Source organism: Ambystoma mexicanum, chromosome 8, assembly GCF_040938575.1.
Source record: "Ambystoma mexicanum isolate Mex_15411 chromosome 8, UKY_AmexF1_1, whole genome shotgun sequence".
NCBI classification, from domain to species: Eukaryota; Metazoa; Chordata; class Amphibia; order Caudata; family Ambystomatidae; genus Ambystoma; species Ambystoma mexicanum.
In genome coordinates this window covers 661,592,465-661,608,994 of record NC_090929.1, presented here as the reverse complement: position 1 = coordinate 661,608,994, position 16,530 = coordinate 661,592,465, and the positions used below count along the sequence as shown (strand labels likewise).

Genomic DNA, 16,530 nt, shown 5'->3' with positions numbered 1-16,530 from the left:
GCTTATCCAAAAGGAGACAGTAAAAGAAAGGAAAGATATCTTCATAACAACAAATTGTCAAGTACTTTTCCAGATGGTCAAAGCTCTAGGCAAGTATTCAACCTGGTCCGTCCTATGCCACTGTCTCACATGTATATAAAGTATGGGAAAAAAGGTTAAAAAAAAGAACACATATGGCCTATGATCAGTAATCTATTATGGGTACATAACAATTTAATATTCCATAGACTTACTGAGTGAACATAGGGTTACATACGATTAAAAGAGGAAGCCCAATACGAGAGAATGTTACTTAAAGTAAGCAACACCTATTGGGAGATAAAAAGACAAAACACTCCTCCTTCTGGGTTCTAAGCTACTGTTTTTTAACAGGGAGTATGAAGAGTTGTAGGTTGCTCAAAATATGGGTAGGCAGAATTTGGCCTCCTTTATGTAGCAACCACGTCTACCGCTTTCAGTTGTATTGGTGTTGATGTAGCCACTTTCTTCAGGACAGTCTTCACAAATATCTGGTACTATGCAACATTGGATAGCCAGAAAAAGTGCTGTGTGGAGTATACATCACCACACTTTTGGTGCCATAGACTGGAGAGGCTCAAGCAAGACACCTGTAAGCAAAAAAGTATAATCCAGAATCACTAGTCTGCTGCAGCCCCAAGGTGGCCAGGGAAGGGCCGTTGCTTGTGGATCTCGACCCTGGGGGTGGACAAGTGAGGGAGGGTCACCTGAGTGGAGGGTCAGGAAGAGGAGGGATTGGGAGGAGGATACCCAAGGGTGAGACATGGTATTACCCCAGTCCAAGTAATATCCCAACCCACTCTCTCGAAGCCTTCATGGGGTATTTTAAAATCACCCCATCTCCCCTTTTCCAACACATACCGAGACGAAGAGGAGGCAACTAAGAGCAGTAAAGATTACCAATAGAAACAACATGGGGAAAGTAAGGGGAACCTACTGTAGCAAGAACTCAAGTTGTCCCAATAAAAGATTCAGGCAGGGTCAGGCATTTAATAATGACCACTCACACTTGACTGTTTTTTCAACTATAAAAGGTGTGGTTTATCACAGGGGAGAGAGTGAGCTGGGGATGCCGTCAGGACTCGAGAAAACAAGGAGCAGAGAGCAGCAGGAGTAAAAGCCTGGAGAACGGCGTGCCAAGGCGCTGGTCCAGTGTTCATGCAGGGCTGCAGCGTGGCGAGGGAGCCGTGCCTCCAACGAGCCGGAGTAAGGCAGCCTGCATCCTGATGGGGGACTTTGGGAAATTGCTTGTTCTCTTGGGACGTGTGCCGGTCCCAAGGGTGTCTGAGAGGCAGGTGCTGAGAGCCTGACCTCAACAGCATGTATCCAGAGGAACAGCTTGTTATCATGACGTTACCCAGTAAGAGAGAAACATGGCAGCATGCATTTAACTGAAGCAAAACGGGAGAAAGACACCATTTTAAGGCTGCACGGAGGGGAAAGGTTTGAAAGTGCGAAGAAAAGAAAGTACAAGTAATAAGCAGACGAAGAGAAATAGAAGGAAAAAAGAGGCGTTAGCGGCACAGGCACAGAAGGAAAGAAAAGTGAAAGAAAGGCATGTAAAGAGTTTAAAGAGTGCTAATCATGTACGATGAGAAAAGTGCAAAGCATGCACGGTAAAGAGAGGGCAGTGTGTTAAGCGGGCAGGGAGCACAAGAAAGAAACAAACTAGTGCAAGAGTGCACTGTGAAACTAAAGGATGTGAGGCGCGCAAGAGGCACAATAAAATAAAGGAGAGTTCAAGAGTGCACAGTGGAATAAAGTAACAGTAAAAGGAAAGTGCAAGTGTGCACGAGCAAGAAGCCAAGAAAAACAAGAAGGGGTGGCAGGACTTCAGGGTTTTGAACACTGTGATCAAATCACAGTGCTGTGTAACCAAAGATAATAATTGGGTTATACCTTTCGTAGAGAAAGGACTGAGTTATTATATTCTAATTACTAGATTTAAGGGTAGCTAGATGCAAGAAGTTCCTTAAAACTATAAAGTTCCAACGCTGTATTTGCACTACATTTTTTACTACTACTATTGTTCACTTTGCACTTTAGGGTTGATCTACCCACAGTGGGCGAAAGACCACTGTGATGAGATAAACCGAACCAAGTTATTTATTTACATGTATGGTTTACAAATATGTTTTATGATTATATTGTACTTTGAAGGTTTTTAACCACATTGGGTTTTATGAAGATTGTGTTTTTGAGATATTCTTTTTGTGTTGTATTAATGATTACTAATAAAAACGAGCTTTTTAATATTTACATTGTAAAATCATTTGCATAATACTCAGTACCTATTTGGTACATGGACTGAGTAAGTACAAGGCGACAAGAAGGGAGTCCTTGACAAAGAAGAGACACACTGGTTCCTTAGTTTAGAAATTACATGTGTATCATGGGCAGAACCTTTGTGTCGTTAAAATAGCCCACTGTCTCTCTTTTTGTTGTATCTGGGGTGCAGGAAGCACCTGAAGGTGAAAGGTTTAAAAGAGCAAGGAATACAGAGAGGGGTTACAGATCAGAGTGGTCACGCCCAGGAGGAGCAAAGAACCAGGCAGTTTCAAAAGTCTGTAATTGGGCCCCACACGTGAAGTGTGTGTGAAAGAACTGTTTAAATGGAAAGGTCCAGCCTGACAAGTTGAACTTAGGGACCTAAGCTTGGGGAGGGGAACGCTTAGAGGCCTAACAAAGAAAGCCAAGTACATATTGACAAAACCGAATTTGTGTTGGAAACTGAAAGGGACCTGAGCGGCAACCCTGAGAGGCCTAACTAAGTTGGAGACTTATTGTTTTGTAGTGTTGAAAGGATTGAAGCTTGGGGAAGGGAACCCTGAGGAGCTTCAAAAGGAACTGGCATATTTCTTTTCTTTGGTGTTTTGAACTTGTACAAGTTGAAAAGGGCCTGAACTTGAGAATACTGCAAGGGCTCTGTCCAGAAGGTCTTACGAACAGCCTTTTTTGATTGAACTCATTTTTGTGACTTTGACCACACTACACCTGGTGAGAAGATTACCTGACACCAGCCTTGGTTTCCTATTTTCTGTAGAACCACTATTTTCCCCTTTCAAGACTTCCAATCACATGTTTGTAAAGAGTGAGGGCAAGCATAGGTTTAGACACAGACGAACAAGTTACTTTCTTACCTGGTAACGTTCTTTCGATGGGATGGTCCGACGACGTATTCCATATCTATGACATGTAATCACCACAGCTGTGCTGCTTCGGAAACTTTTTTCTGCGTCTGCGTCCTGCGTCGATGACGTCGATGACGTCGATGCGCCGTCGTCGAGGACCTCCTCCGACATCCGACGTCATCCGATGTGATAAGTAGGACGCACGACGCCCGTAGCCTCAGTTGTAGTTTTTTCCCCCAGAACGTGTGACATAAGTCAACTGCCAGTCAGACACAAAGCCTTGCGGAACGTAAGCTGCAATCGCAAAAGAAATTCTGCAGCGGGGAAGGCAGGGCGGGAGCGATATGGAATACGTCGTCGGACCATCCCATCGAAAGAACGTTACCAGGTAAGAAAGTAACTTGTTCTTCGAGGGGATTGGGTCCTCCGACGTATTCCATATCTATGACAGACTCCCAAAGCAGTACCAGAGCAAGGAGGAGGGAAAGAATTTAGAATCAAAATTTAGAATAGCCAATCAAATAGCAGAGCAAAGGACCGCCTTGCCAAAGGCCAGATCCTGCCCTCGGATGGAATCAAGGGAATAGTGACTCACAAATGTATGTACTGAAGCCCAGGTGGCTGCATCACAGATGTTGCGAATAGGAACACCCCTCTGTAGTGCAGTAGATGCAGCCACACCCCTGGTAGAATGGGCCCGCAAGCCAGCCGGTGGGTCCTTACCCGCCAAACGGTAATACTCCGAGATGGCTAAAATAATCCAGCGAGACAAAGTCTGTTTCGTCACAGCTTGCCCCAAACGCTTCCCAGCATAACCAATAAAGAGTTGATCGTCCACTCTGACCCGGGACATGCGTGAAACATAAAAGCTTAAAGCTCTCCTAGGATCAAGCCTATGGAGCCTCTCCTCTTCCTTACCAGGATGCGGAGGAGGATAGAATGCCGGAAGAACAACCTTCTGGGCCAAATGAAATTCCGACATTACCTTCGGAAGAAAAGAAGGACGAACACGAAGGACAACCCTGTCCTTGTGAAAAACAGTGAAGGGAGGCTTAACTGAAAGTGCCTGTAACTCACTCTGCGAGCGGAAGTAACCGCAACTAAAAACACAGTTTTCAGAGTTAACAGCCTCAAAGGGCAAGAATGTAAAGGCTCAAACGGAGCACCCATAAGAAACCTAAGAACAAGGTTTAAATCCCAACCAGGCACCAGGAAAGGTGACGGAGGGAACACATTAGTGAGCCCTTTCAGAAACTGTGAAATTAAAGGGATTTTAAAGTAAGAACACTCTTCAGACGAGCGCTTAAAGATGGACAGCGCCGCCAGGTAACCTTTAATGGTACCCACTTGCAAGCCCCTGTGGGCCAAAGAAAGTAAAAAGGACAGAACCATGGGGATGTCACATGCAAAAGGATCCACATGCTGAACTCTGCACCAGTCGCAGAACTTACGCCAACGGCAACGGTACAGAGACTTTGTTGCTGGCCTTCGGGCCGAAAGCAACACCTCCATCACGTCTTCAGGGAGGTCCCAATCCTTATACCTCAACCTCTCAGAAGCCAAGCGTGAAGGTTGAGGGATCTGACCTCTGGATGGAGAACCTGACCCCCCTCCCGTGAGAGCAGATCGTCTCGGTAGGGAAGACGACGTGGAGGGCAGATGGACAAGTCGAGAAGGTCCGGGTACCACGTCCTCCGAGCCCACGCCGGAGCAATGAGGATCATCCGGGAACCGAACTTCCGTAACCTCCGCAGCACTTGCGGGATGACGGGGACTGGAGGAAACGCGTACAGCAGCGGGAATGACCACTCCACCACGAACGCGTCCCCTAAGGCTCCTTTTGGAGGAAATTCCCGCGAGCAAAACCTTTTGCACTTCCGGTTGACACTGGAGGCGAAGAGATCCACTTGAGAGGTCCCCCAAAGGGCGAAGATCTCCAGGAGAATCTCCTGAGCCAACTCCCACTCGTGAGAGATCGCGCTCTGCCTGCTCAGAGCGTCCGCCGTCACGTTTTCGGCTCCGGCCAGATGAACTGCCGAGATCGAAACTTCCTGCTGGATGGCCCAGAACTCGAGCTGCATCGCCTCCCTGCACAGAGGAAGTGACCCTGCACCCCCCTTTTTGTTGAGGTAGTGCATGGCCACTGTGTTGTCCGTCAGGATCAGGACATTCTTCCCTCGCACAGACGGCAGAAAAGCCTTCAGGGCTAGCCTGACGGCCCTCAGCTCCAACAGACTGATATGGAGTCTGGACTCCGACGGAGACCAACGACCGCTGACTGTCAGCCCGTCGGCATGAGCTCCCCATCCCGTGAGGGATGCATCCGTCACGATCGTCACCTCCGGCCAGGGAAGCCAAAATGGAGCCCCCTTCATCAAGTTGCCTTCGACGGCCCACCACAGAAGGTCCCGGGCGACCGAGGACGGCACCTGAATCGAGTCCGACATCCTGCCGGAGGACTGCGACCATTGCGTCTTGAGTGCCCACTGCAAAGATCTCATCCACAGGCGAGCCTCTGGCACCAGAAGAATGCAGGACGCCATGAGGCCGAGCAACCTCAAGAACTCGAACGCTGGGAGCGTCTGGGCATGCTGAAACTTGTGCACCATCTGCTGAATGTGAAGAGCCCTCACCTTGGGAGGAAAACACTGCCCCAGGGAAGTGTCGAGCACTGCTCCGATGTACTGGAGCCGCTGTGTTGGCGTCAAATGGGACTTCTTTAAATTGAGGGAGAAGCCCAGCCTGTGAAGGGAGCGACAGGTGACCGATAGATGATCCAGGACTTGCTCGGGAGAGCTCCCCCTGATCAACCAATCGTCCAGGTAGGGGTAGACGTGAATCCCCCCTTGCCTGAGATGCGCTGCCACCACCACCATGAGCTTGGTGAAAACCCTCGGGGCGGAGGTCAATCCGAACGGCAGGACCCGAAACTGAAAGTGCGAGTCGCCAACCGCGAACCTCAGGTACTTCTTGTGCTTGGGATGGATCGGCACATGGAAGTAAGCATCCTTGAGGTCGAGTGACACCAACCAGTCCTGAAGCTGAAGGGCCTGGAGGACTTGAGAGAGAGTAACCATCTTGAACTTGTCCTTCCTGAGGAGTTTGTTCAAACCGCGCAAGTCCATGATGGGTCTCAATCCCCCGTCTTTCTTGGAAATCAAAAAATAAGGGGAATACCATCCCTTGTTCCTCTCCGCTACAGGCACCAGTTCTATGGCGCCTTTCTCCAGCAGGGCTTGAATTTCCTGCGCAAGGAGCGGATCCGGACACCGCGAAGAGAGGTTCCCCGGTGGATTGTCGTGAGGCCTGTGCCGAAAGGGAAGACAGTAGCCGTGGGTTATGATCTCCAGAACCCACACATCTGAAGTAATGGCTTGCCACTCTACAAGATGCTGCGCCAGCCTTCCCCCAACCGGCGAACCATGGGACATGGCCTCATGACTGGGTGGGAGCGGCTGCGGCGTTACCTGAGGGCAAAGAGGCAACTGCCCGAGCGGCCTTGGCACCACGGGTACCCTGTCGTCCACCTCTGGTACCCCTGCGTTGGCCTCTTTGATCTCCAGCTCCTCTCGCTTTACTGAAGGACGAGTAATAGCGAAAGGAACCACCCCTCCACTGCTGTCCCCTAGGAAGAAAAGGCAGAGGTTGGCGAACTGCAGCGCCCAACGACTTCGCTGCAGCTTTCGAGGTCTGCAACCTCTCAAGGCTCTCGTCAGCCTTGCTGCCAAAAAGGTGCTCACCGTCAAAGGGCATATTGAGGAGCCGGGACTGCACATCCGGAGCAAACCCCGACTTCCGCAACCACGCAAACCTGCGTATCACGGTGCTCGCCGCCATCGACCTACTGACGCATTCAGCTAAGTCCAAACCCGACTGAACGGACTCACACATGGCATCCTTACCATCCTGGACCATAGCAAGGAAACCATCCCGTTCGTCCCCTTCGGGAATATGTTCAGCCGCTAACGCAACACAGTTCCACAGAGTGTGCGTGAAACGCGACAAGGCACAAATGGAGTTGGCCGCCTGAAGCGCCATACCACCAGAAGAAAACACTTTCTTCGCCCAGCCATAGAAACGTTTGTCGTCCCTATCAGGAGGGATGGTAGGGTACGACGCCTGCTTCGCCGGGGCCGTGGCCGCCTGCACCACCAAACTCTCCGGAGTGGGGTGCCTAGTCAAGTAGCAGGGGTCGCCACTGGCTGGATGGTATTTTCGCGACAAGGATCTGCCCACCGCCGGGAGACTCTCCGGAGCAGTCCAAGCCACCGCCACCCTTCTCTGTAAAGCCATATGGAACGGCAGAACCGGGTCAGTTGGGGGACCAACATCAAGGATGTCCGTCAGATCATCCTGCACAAACTCCCCTGGGGGAGCAGACCATCCCAAGTACTCAGACACCCTAGCCATAAGGCGCCGGTACGAGGAATCAGCATGAGAGCCAGGCTCAGGCCTACAAAACTCCACCTCCAGAGAGGTGTCCAGTCCACTGGCATCATGCAGTGACTCTCAACTAGTCAAACTGACTATGGCCCGAGACAATTTCATCCTGACTAGGAACCAGGCCATCAGAATCCTCATCCGCCTCTGAAATATAGTCCAGGTGGCGAAAAGAAGGCACCCTAGAGTGCTTGCTCTGAACCAGAGCCTTCCTAGGGGGTCCACCCGTGCCACGGGGTACCTCCGACACGAAAGGCTTCGATGGCGTCGAGCGAATCGGCGCCAGCGTCGAGAGAACCGGCATCGGCGCCGAGAGGATCGGCGTCGACGTCGAGGAAATCGGCGTCGACGTCGAGGAAATCGGCGTCGACGTCGAGGAAATCGGCGTCGACGTCGAGGAAATCGGCGTCGACGTCGAGGAAATCGGCGTCGACGTCAGATGCAGCGCCTCCAGAATCGGCGGCGTCGACACAGCCCTCGAGGCCGGAGCACCGAGCGTGTCCCTCGACGACCTGAGCGTCGACGGCATCGACGACTTCCTCGGAGCCAGAGCCTCGAGAAAGCCTGTCGACGCCCTCGACGCCGCAGACGTCGATGCCTTCTTCGAAGACCTCACAGGTGCACACGGTCTCGAACGCGTCGAGGACCGGGACCTGGAACGGGTACGTCGAGAACGAGTCCCCTTCTCCGAACGGGACCTCTCCCGTGACTCGTGCCGACCACTCTTGCGAGCGGTGTCTCTCGACCTCACACGACCGACCCCACTCGGGGGCGCGGACGGCTGAGTACCCTGCGACTCAAGAATCGCCAGCATCTTCTTCCCGAAGGAAGCCCATTCCTCCGGTGTCGCACGGCTGGAGGGGTAAGCGACGTGCCGGGCAGAGTCCTCCGAAGAGGACCTGGAAGACGACCGATGTCGGCGCTTCCGAGAATGCCTCGAAGAGGCTGAGGAGTGGCGAGACTGACTCCTAGAAGGAGACCCACGAGACTTCCGACGATGACGCGGAGAGTCACCCCTCGAATCATCCGTCGAAAGCCCCGCAGACTTCGACTTCCGGGGCTTGGACACCCGACCTACCGACAACTTCTTCTTACGTTCGCTTAAGGCTTTGGATGTGAGCGACTGGCAGTCGATACAGTCATCCGTGTCGTGGGCCTCCCCGAGGCACCAGAGGCAGGCGTCGTGCGAGTCCGTCACCGACATCTTGGACCCACACTCCCCGCACTTCTTGAAACCCGGACGCGGGGTCGAAGACGAAGTAGAAGACATCTTCTGAAGGATTTTCACAAAACGAACAGGTTCGAAGAACCGAGAAGAACAGAACTCCAAAGAGTCGAGGCGTTTAAACCGAGAAACGCGAAGCAACACGTTCGCGGAAAAAACGGAACTGAGGCTACGGGCGTCGTGCGTCCTACTTATTACTCGGATGACGTCGGACGTCGGAGGTCTTCGACGACGGCGCATCGACGTCATCGACGCAGGACGCAGACGCCGAAAAAAGTTTCCGAAGCAGCACAGCTGTGGTGATTACATGTCATAGATATGGAATACGTCGGAGGACCCAATCCCCTCGAAAGGCTTTTATTTTGAACTATTAGACATTGACAGACTTTTGAAACATCAGTTAAGGGAAACATCCCTTTAGAGTTAGGGCCAGTCAGACATTACACCAACCCAGGAACCTTAGTAAATAAAGATTTTGAAATGAACACCTTTGAGTCTGTCTCTCTTGATAACATGCCTGTCTCACAGAGCGTAATGCCACTCAATATCATCGACGACTCCCTCTTATATAGCTGCACCATTCCTCAAAAACTGATGTGACGTTGGGCGTCATATAAAAAGATGCACTACACCCCCTTACCTCAGTTCCCCATCCTCCCCACCCCTAGGCTCAGCCTGCGAGAGAAAACATGCAGTAAAGGAGAAAAGCATAGAAACAAACAACAATAACAGCAAACAACCATTGCTTGCTTACCTCCTTTCAGATTTCAACATCTGAAACGCAACCAGAGAAGCCAGGCAGTCTTTCCAGCAAACCTCTGTTGCTCTCAAAACGTAGCACTTCGCTCCTCATGACACCGCACACAGAAACCTGACCACAAAATGCGATTAAGACCATGGACTTCCAAGTGGGGTAGGTTTGGAGGGTGATGAGCAATCTGTGGGAAGAATCCAAAGAAAGAAAATTACTGGTAAGTAATTTCTCCTTCAATGAATTGCATTAACCCACAGATTTGTCTTGAAGGACTCCCAAAGCAGTAGCCATGCTGGAGTAGGATTGGAAGTTGTACCAAAAAGCGCTGGAGGGCCACCCTACCAAAGCGTGTGTCTGCCCCACAGACCAAATCCAAGCTGTAATGCTTGGCAAAAGCGTGCAGAGAAGACCACGTTGACACGCAACAAATGTCTCTCAACAGCACTCCCCTCTGAAGAGCGGAACAGGCTCCAACACCTCTGATAGAGAGGGTCCTAAGCCTTGCTGGAAGCCCCTTACTCGGGGTTTGGTAACATTCAGAAATGCATATCAATAGACAGCGCAAGATAATTTGCTTAGTGGCTGCTCGCCCCAACCTGGATTGTAAAAAAGCAACAAATAACTGGTCATCCTTTCTGAAAGAGCATGTTTTGGCAAGGTAAAAACTCAGCGCCCTCTTGGGAACCAATCTGTGGACCCTCTCCTTATCCTTTGAAGGATGGGGTTGAGGGCAAAACGCTGGTAGGTCTATGCTCTGGCCCAGATGAAATTCTGACATCACCTTTGGTAAAAACCTAGGGTGCACTTTCATGGAGACTTTCTCCTTAAAAGAAATTCAGAGAGTGGGCTTTACTAGAAAGTGCCTAGAATTCACTGACCCCTCTAGCAGACGTGATTGCCACCAAAAAAGCAGTCTTGTAAGTCTGATGGAAGTTGAATGCAAAGTCTGAAAAGGAGCCGCCATCAGAACGTTGAGAATAAAGTTCAGATCTCAATCCGGGATTACAAAAGGTAAAGGAGGGAAAGAATTAAACAAGCCCTTCATAAACTGGGCCATCTGCACGGAGCTGGCAATCCTGCTGCAGCCTCTACCTCTCTCCTGTTACCTCCCAAGCCCTCTCCACAGCTTTGGCATGTCATTTCACCACTAAAACTCTAGACATCCTGTCCACTCTCTGCCTCTACCTCCTCTTCCTCTCCGTCTCCCTCTCCCTCTCCCCCTCCCCCTACCCCTACCCCTACCTCTGCCATTCCAGGCCCCTCTCCGGCCGTTTCACCTCTGCCTTTCTCCTCTTTCCCACTGTTCACTCCCGACGATGTTTCTAGACAATTTCGATCTATGAAAGTCTCGTCACAGCAGGTGCTCCCTTGTTCCTCTAAAACCATTAAGGACCACATCGACACCCTTGGTCCAGCCTTGGCCAATTTCTGCAATCACTCTTTTGCCACTTGAACCTTCCCCTGCCCCCTCAAGCACTCGCTTGTGCGCCCCCTTCTTAAGAAGCCCTCTGTCATTCCTTCCTCTCCGGCAAACTATTGCCCAATCTCCATCATTCCTTTCCTGGGCAAACTCCTGGAAAAGCTGGCCATCTCCCAGCTTAATCTACATACTGAATCTGTTGGTTGTCTCTATGATCATAAGTCTGGCTTCAGAGCAGCCAGAAGCACGGACACTGCTCTCCTGAACACTTGCTCTTCAATCTTGACTCTAATCTCCCTTCTGTCCTCATTCTCTCTGATCTATCCTCTGCTTTTGACACAGTCAACCACTCCATCCTGCTCAATCGTCTCTGAGACAACCTGGGCATATCTGATCAGGCCCTTGACTGGTTGACCTCCTTTCTCACTGATCGACCCCCCTAGGGTCCAACTTGAGTCTTTCCTCTCTTCTATCTCTCTATCTAGTTGTGGTGTTCCCCAGTGGTCTAACCTCTCTCCCTGGCTCTTTAACCACTTCCTGTCACATCTGGCCCACCGCATCTCTACTTTCTGCTCTAACCTTCAGTGTTATGCAGATGACACCCAGCTCTCCTTTAGGCTCCCTGCACCCTCTTCTGCTACTTTTCTCATACTAGACAGTCCGCAATTCAGAAATGGTGTACATCCAACAATCTCTGCCTTAATGCCAGTAAGTCTGAGATCCTCTTCATTGGGACACCTGCTCCCGCCTTCCCTCTCTCACTCTGGCCGCCATCGCGGGGCCCTCTAGCTGCTCCTTCCTATGAGGCCAAGAACCTTGGGGTCATCTTCGATTCCACCCTCTCATTCTCTCCTCACATCTCCAACATCTCTAAGAAGTCACACTATCAGCTGCACCTCCTCAGAGGCATTCGTCCTCTTCTCACTTTCCCCCAGAAGCTCACCGTCTCCAGAGCCCCAGTCCTCTATATACTGGACTACTGCAACAGCCTCTTTCTAAATCTGCCTGCCTCTACTCTTCTTCCTTTGCAACTTATTCAGAATAGGACTGCAAGACTTGTCCTTGGTCTCAAGCAAAGGGAATGTATCTGCAGCCCTAAAATCTCTCTACTTGCTCTCTGTGGCTGCAAGGATCAAGTTCAAGACACACTGCCTTGTCCACAAGGCTTTCTGGGGCTGTAGACCACACTACATCCAACTTTCTCTTATTAAACATCTTGCTTCCCGAGCCCTCCGCTCATCCACCTACAACTCTCTGAGGGTCAGATGCTACTCCAGGCAGAGAGTGGGGGTAGATCTCTCTCTTCGGCAGGGCCTCCCTCTGGAACAGCCTCACTGCCTCTCTCAAACTTGAGCAGGACCATCTAAGGTTCCGGAAGCAATTCAAGACCTTCCTTTTCACTTCTGCTTTCTCTCTCCCGCTCCCTTGCTGATGTCCCTGTCTGCTGCGCACTCTGGTTACCTGGCCACCCACTGAACTTACAGTTGCCCTTACACTGCCTCCTTTCCTCCCACCCACTTAAGGGACTGTATCTGCAACCCAACAGTCCCATGACTCTCTGCACTTATGAGCCACCAACCGAAGCACTTACGAGCTACTTGCACTCTCCTACCCCCCTGGCACTTATACCCCTCCCTCCCTCCCCCTGCATGTGCATTCAACCAGGCCTAGTAAGATCGTTTTGCTCTCCTCTGTCCCCCCTCCTCGTCGCGCCTAGAAACACTTGCATACAGGCGCGTTATAAAATGACCCATCATATCATATCAATCATATCATATATCACAGGGATGGTAAAGGAGGAGCCTCTTGGGGAGGAGCTAGCGCTTTCCTGCACCCCCAAGCGCTTTACAATTAGGCAAGACTACCCCAAGCACTAGAGCACTGAGAAAGATTTTCTTTTTTTTATGCAAATATAATCACACACAGACATGGCCAGGCACTAAATGAAGATAGATAGTATTTAAATATAAGGTGTAAATAATTATTAGCTGAATGAATTTGTAAAACTGTTAAATTGTATTTAGTTTTTCTCAAAGCACCGTAAAGAGCAGAATGCTCTGTGCCAAAAGGACAGCCTGTGCTAAAAAATAGACTACAGGCATTGCCGTTCACTAAGGCTGGCAGAGAGCACGAGGTAACTAAGCAGCTGTTTCCTGTTCATCAAAAGCCCATGTATACAAAGAACAGTGGAGTGTACATGCTTAATGCACGACATGCAACATTATGGGAAAATACATGTTTAAGAGGAATTACTGGACCAGATAAAAATATGAGTATATTGAGTGAAGTATGGAGAGTATGGCGGGTAGTGTCATGGTGCCTACCCCCAGGCATCCGGACCAAGCCCATCAGCCCCCAGAGCAGGCATCTAGACATTTAGTAAAACCTCAGCAGCCCCGGCTAGGGGCTATCTGGGTTCAGTCCTGGCACCTTAGGCGCCAGGCTCATAGTAGAAATCAGTCCTGGCGCCTAAGGCACCAGGCTCATAGTCATTACTTACCTCAGGCAGACCATGCTGCAAATGACTCCAATCCAACATGAAGCCTGAAAGGACTAATTTTCTACAGGGACTATTTTTTACTCGGGGGTGGTTCTAAGGACTTCTTACCTGGGACTACTTTTGAGGCTATTTAAACCACCCCGACCAGCAACACACGCTTCGCGTTATTCTGCATCCAGCAGCGTAACGCTCACCGTGCCTGCAGCCTGCATCCAGTCTTCTGCTATGCCCATCTCGAATCCGGAGCTCCTAAAACAAAGAGGAAAGAAAGGGACAAGGTTAGAAAACGAACTTATTTCTATTCCACACCTGATTCTGGATCCATCTCGTCTCCGGACCTGTAAAGAACATCATTTCTGCACACGCCGCACCTCCAGCTGCAGCGCCGCACCATACTCGCGAGTCTTCACAGCCTCCTTCGGGTCGGCGCTGCCTCCATCATTTCTTCGCCGAACTTCGGCACCTAGGAGACAAAAGAAAACCACATGGTGAGCCGAGGGAACCAACAAATATAATTCTTACCACTATAGACTTACCTGATTTACCACTGGAGGCATCCTTTTGTGACTCTCTATATTTTCACATGCCGCATCTGTAAAGAGAGACAAAACAACACGTTTTCCACGTGCAACATTTACCGGACAGCGCTGGGTAATACAGACTCTTACCTGAGCGCCACCAGCTGCCACAAGAGCATCTTTTCACGAGCCAGCTGCAAGACGAGAAAGGAAGGGGGGAACAAGAGTGAACATCGGACATATTGAACTCTATGAACTTAATACTTACTGGTCCTCACCAGGAACCTCAGAGTCAATACTCTCCGGAACTCTCCCGAGCCTTCAAACCAGTGAAGTAACTGGAATCGACGCACCCCTGCAAATCCACGCAGGATGGAGAGCTCATCTTTCAAGAATGTAAGGTGAGATTGCTGTGAGGGCATTTCGGAGGTGATTAGTTGGGGAGGACTGTGGGGGTGCCATCACTTGAATCCACAAGTGGCTAAATCCATCTCTCCACTTGCAGGAGAATATTTCTACGGGTTAAGCAGACAAGATTAGGAGGGCAGATCCAGTCAGTCATCGCTGCACTAAGCATCACGTGGGTGGAGACAGCAGCTGTCCAGGTCCGACCGACGCCCCTGTTGGAGCCAGGTGAGCGTAACAGGTAGGTATGTTTATATATAAATGTTCATAATGTAGCAAAATGATGAAAAATTAAGCTACAATGTATTCTTACATAGGCAGCAGTATGCCAAGTAGTTTGTCCTAAACAGAAACCCAGCCCAGGAGGACAGTTTTGGATGAGCCATGCCAGTATCCAGTGACCAAGTTAAACAGTACATAAGGCTCCTGCTTGGCACCAGTCTGCCAGAGCTGGGAGCGATTGAGGGACAGAATATACCATTCAGGAGCAGAGTCCGTTGCCCCGTTCTCATTTCTGTACATACAAAATGTGTTATCCTTGCAAGATAAGACTCTTGGTCTTAATTCCCATGAGGGGTGAACTTTAATCTGGATGAGCGTGATTAGGGGTACCTGTATAATTAAAGGGGTACCCCTCTAAGTTAGGCTACCTTTCAAACCTTAATCTGGCGTCCTTTTAAAAAGGGACAGAGCCACCAGATACCCCTTCACTGTGCCCACTTGCAGGCCCGATTTGGCAAGGGCCAACAAAAACTCCATCACTGAGGAGGTGTGACACAACATGGGGTCCACTCCTTTCACAAACCTTCTCCATTAAACACAATATGGATGGTTGAATGCTTATCAGTAATTGAAACTGGGTTTTGCCCAAGCAAGAATTATTAATACGAAAAAGGAAGGGAGCATACCACCCACACGGCTAAAGTCATTATGTGAGAGGTATATATAATGCTCCTCAGTGATTGGATATTCTGAAAAATGTGAAGTTACTCACCACAATGACTTCCCCTTTCCTCCCTACTGCATGGGCGTCTCTTCCTAGGGACAGGAGACAGAACCTTTTTAACCAGAAAAAACATTCTTCCCCTTTAAATTTAGAGGCGCAGCCATGGGAGCATGCGCTACCCTGACGCCGACCACCGGCGCCACACCTTAGCCCCCCTTGACACGTTGCCAATTTTTGCCATTGCCTAATCACACCAGTATTAGGGGGAAGGATAGAGGGACGTATGGAGGAAATGGGACAAAGGACTAAGAGTATGTTAGTCACTGCAGTGAGCAACTTAAAATTACTCTTACGTCCCGTCCTCTGTCCTCCATACTGCATGGGCAATTACAACTGAATGTAGCCCCAGGGCGGAGAGGAGACCCTCCTTAAGCAAATAAGTTCTTTAGAACTGCCTGTCCGAAGGCCGCGTCTGACTTGGAGCCGGCGTCAAAACAGTAATGCTTACAGAAAGCCGAGGGAGTGGCCCAGGTGGCCGCCCTACATACGACTTGCCACGGAACCTGCCGCTGGAAGGCGATGGCCGTGGCCTTGGCTCTGACATCATGAGCGTGCATGTTAGCTGGCAGCAGCTTGTGCTGCCCCTCATAGGTCTCTTTGATGGCCGCAACCATCCATCGTGCAATAGAAGCTTTGGCTGCTTGATAACCAGGTCTGGAGCCCCCTAAGGTGACAAAAGGTTTGTCTGACTTGAGAAAGACCATGGTCCTGTCCCAATAGAATTTCAGAGCGTGCCTGACATCCACTCTCCGAGCATCGTCCTTGGGGTCAGCAAAAAACGTAGGCAAAACTATTTCCTCGTTCAGATGGAAAGCGGAGGGTACCTTAGGTAGGAACACTCTGCGAGTCTGCAGGACCACCTTATCCCTGTGGAAAGTGGTATATGGTTCTGATGCCACTAGAGCCCGGATCTCGCTGATTCTGTGAGCAGAGGTGAGTCCCATTAACAAAGCTGTCTTAATGGTGACCAGCCTGATGTCCACGGACGCCATTGGATCGAAGGGTTTATGGGCCAGGGCGCCCAACATCACATTGAGGTCCCACACGGGGTGTGGTCTATTGATGGGTGGGTAAAGCCTGGACAAGCCTGCCAGATGTTTCTTGACTATCGGG

At 50.3% G+C, this 16,530-nt stretch overlaps 1 protein-coding gene across 1 annotated transcript in view; it reads right to left on the bottom strand.

Annotated features, from left to right (window-relative positions):
• DNAJC11 (DnaJ heat shock protein family (Hsp40) member C11) overlaps positions 1 to 16,530 on the bottom strand; it is a 1,722,882-nt gene that overhangs the window by 188,370 nt on the left and 1,517,982 nt on the right. The gene's annotated exons all lie outside the window — the stretch shown is intronic.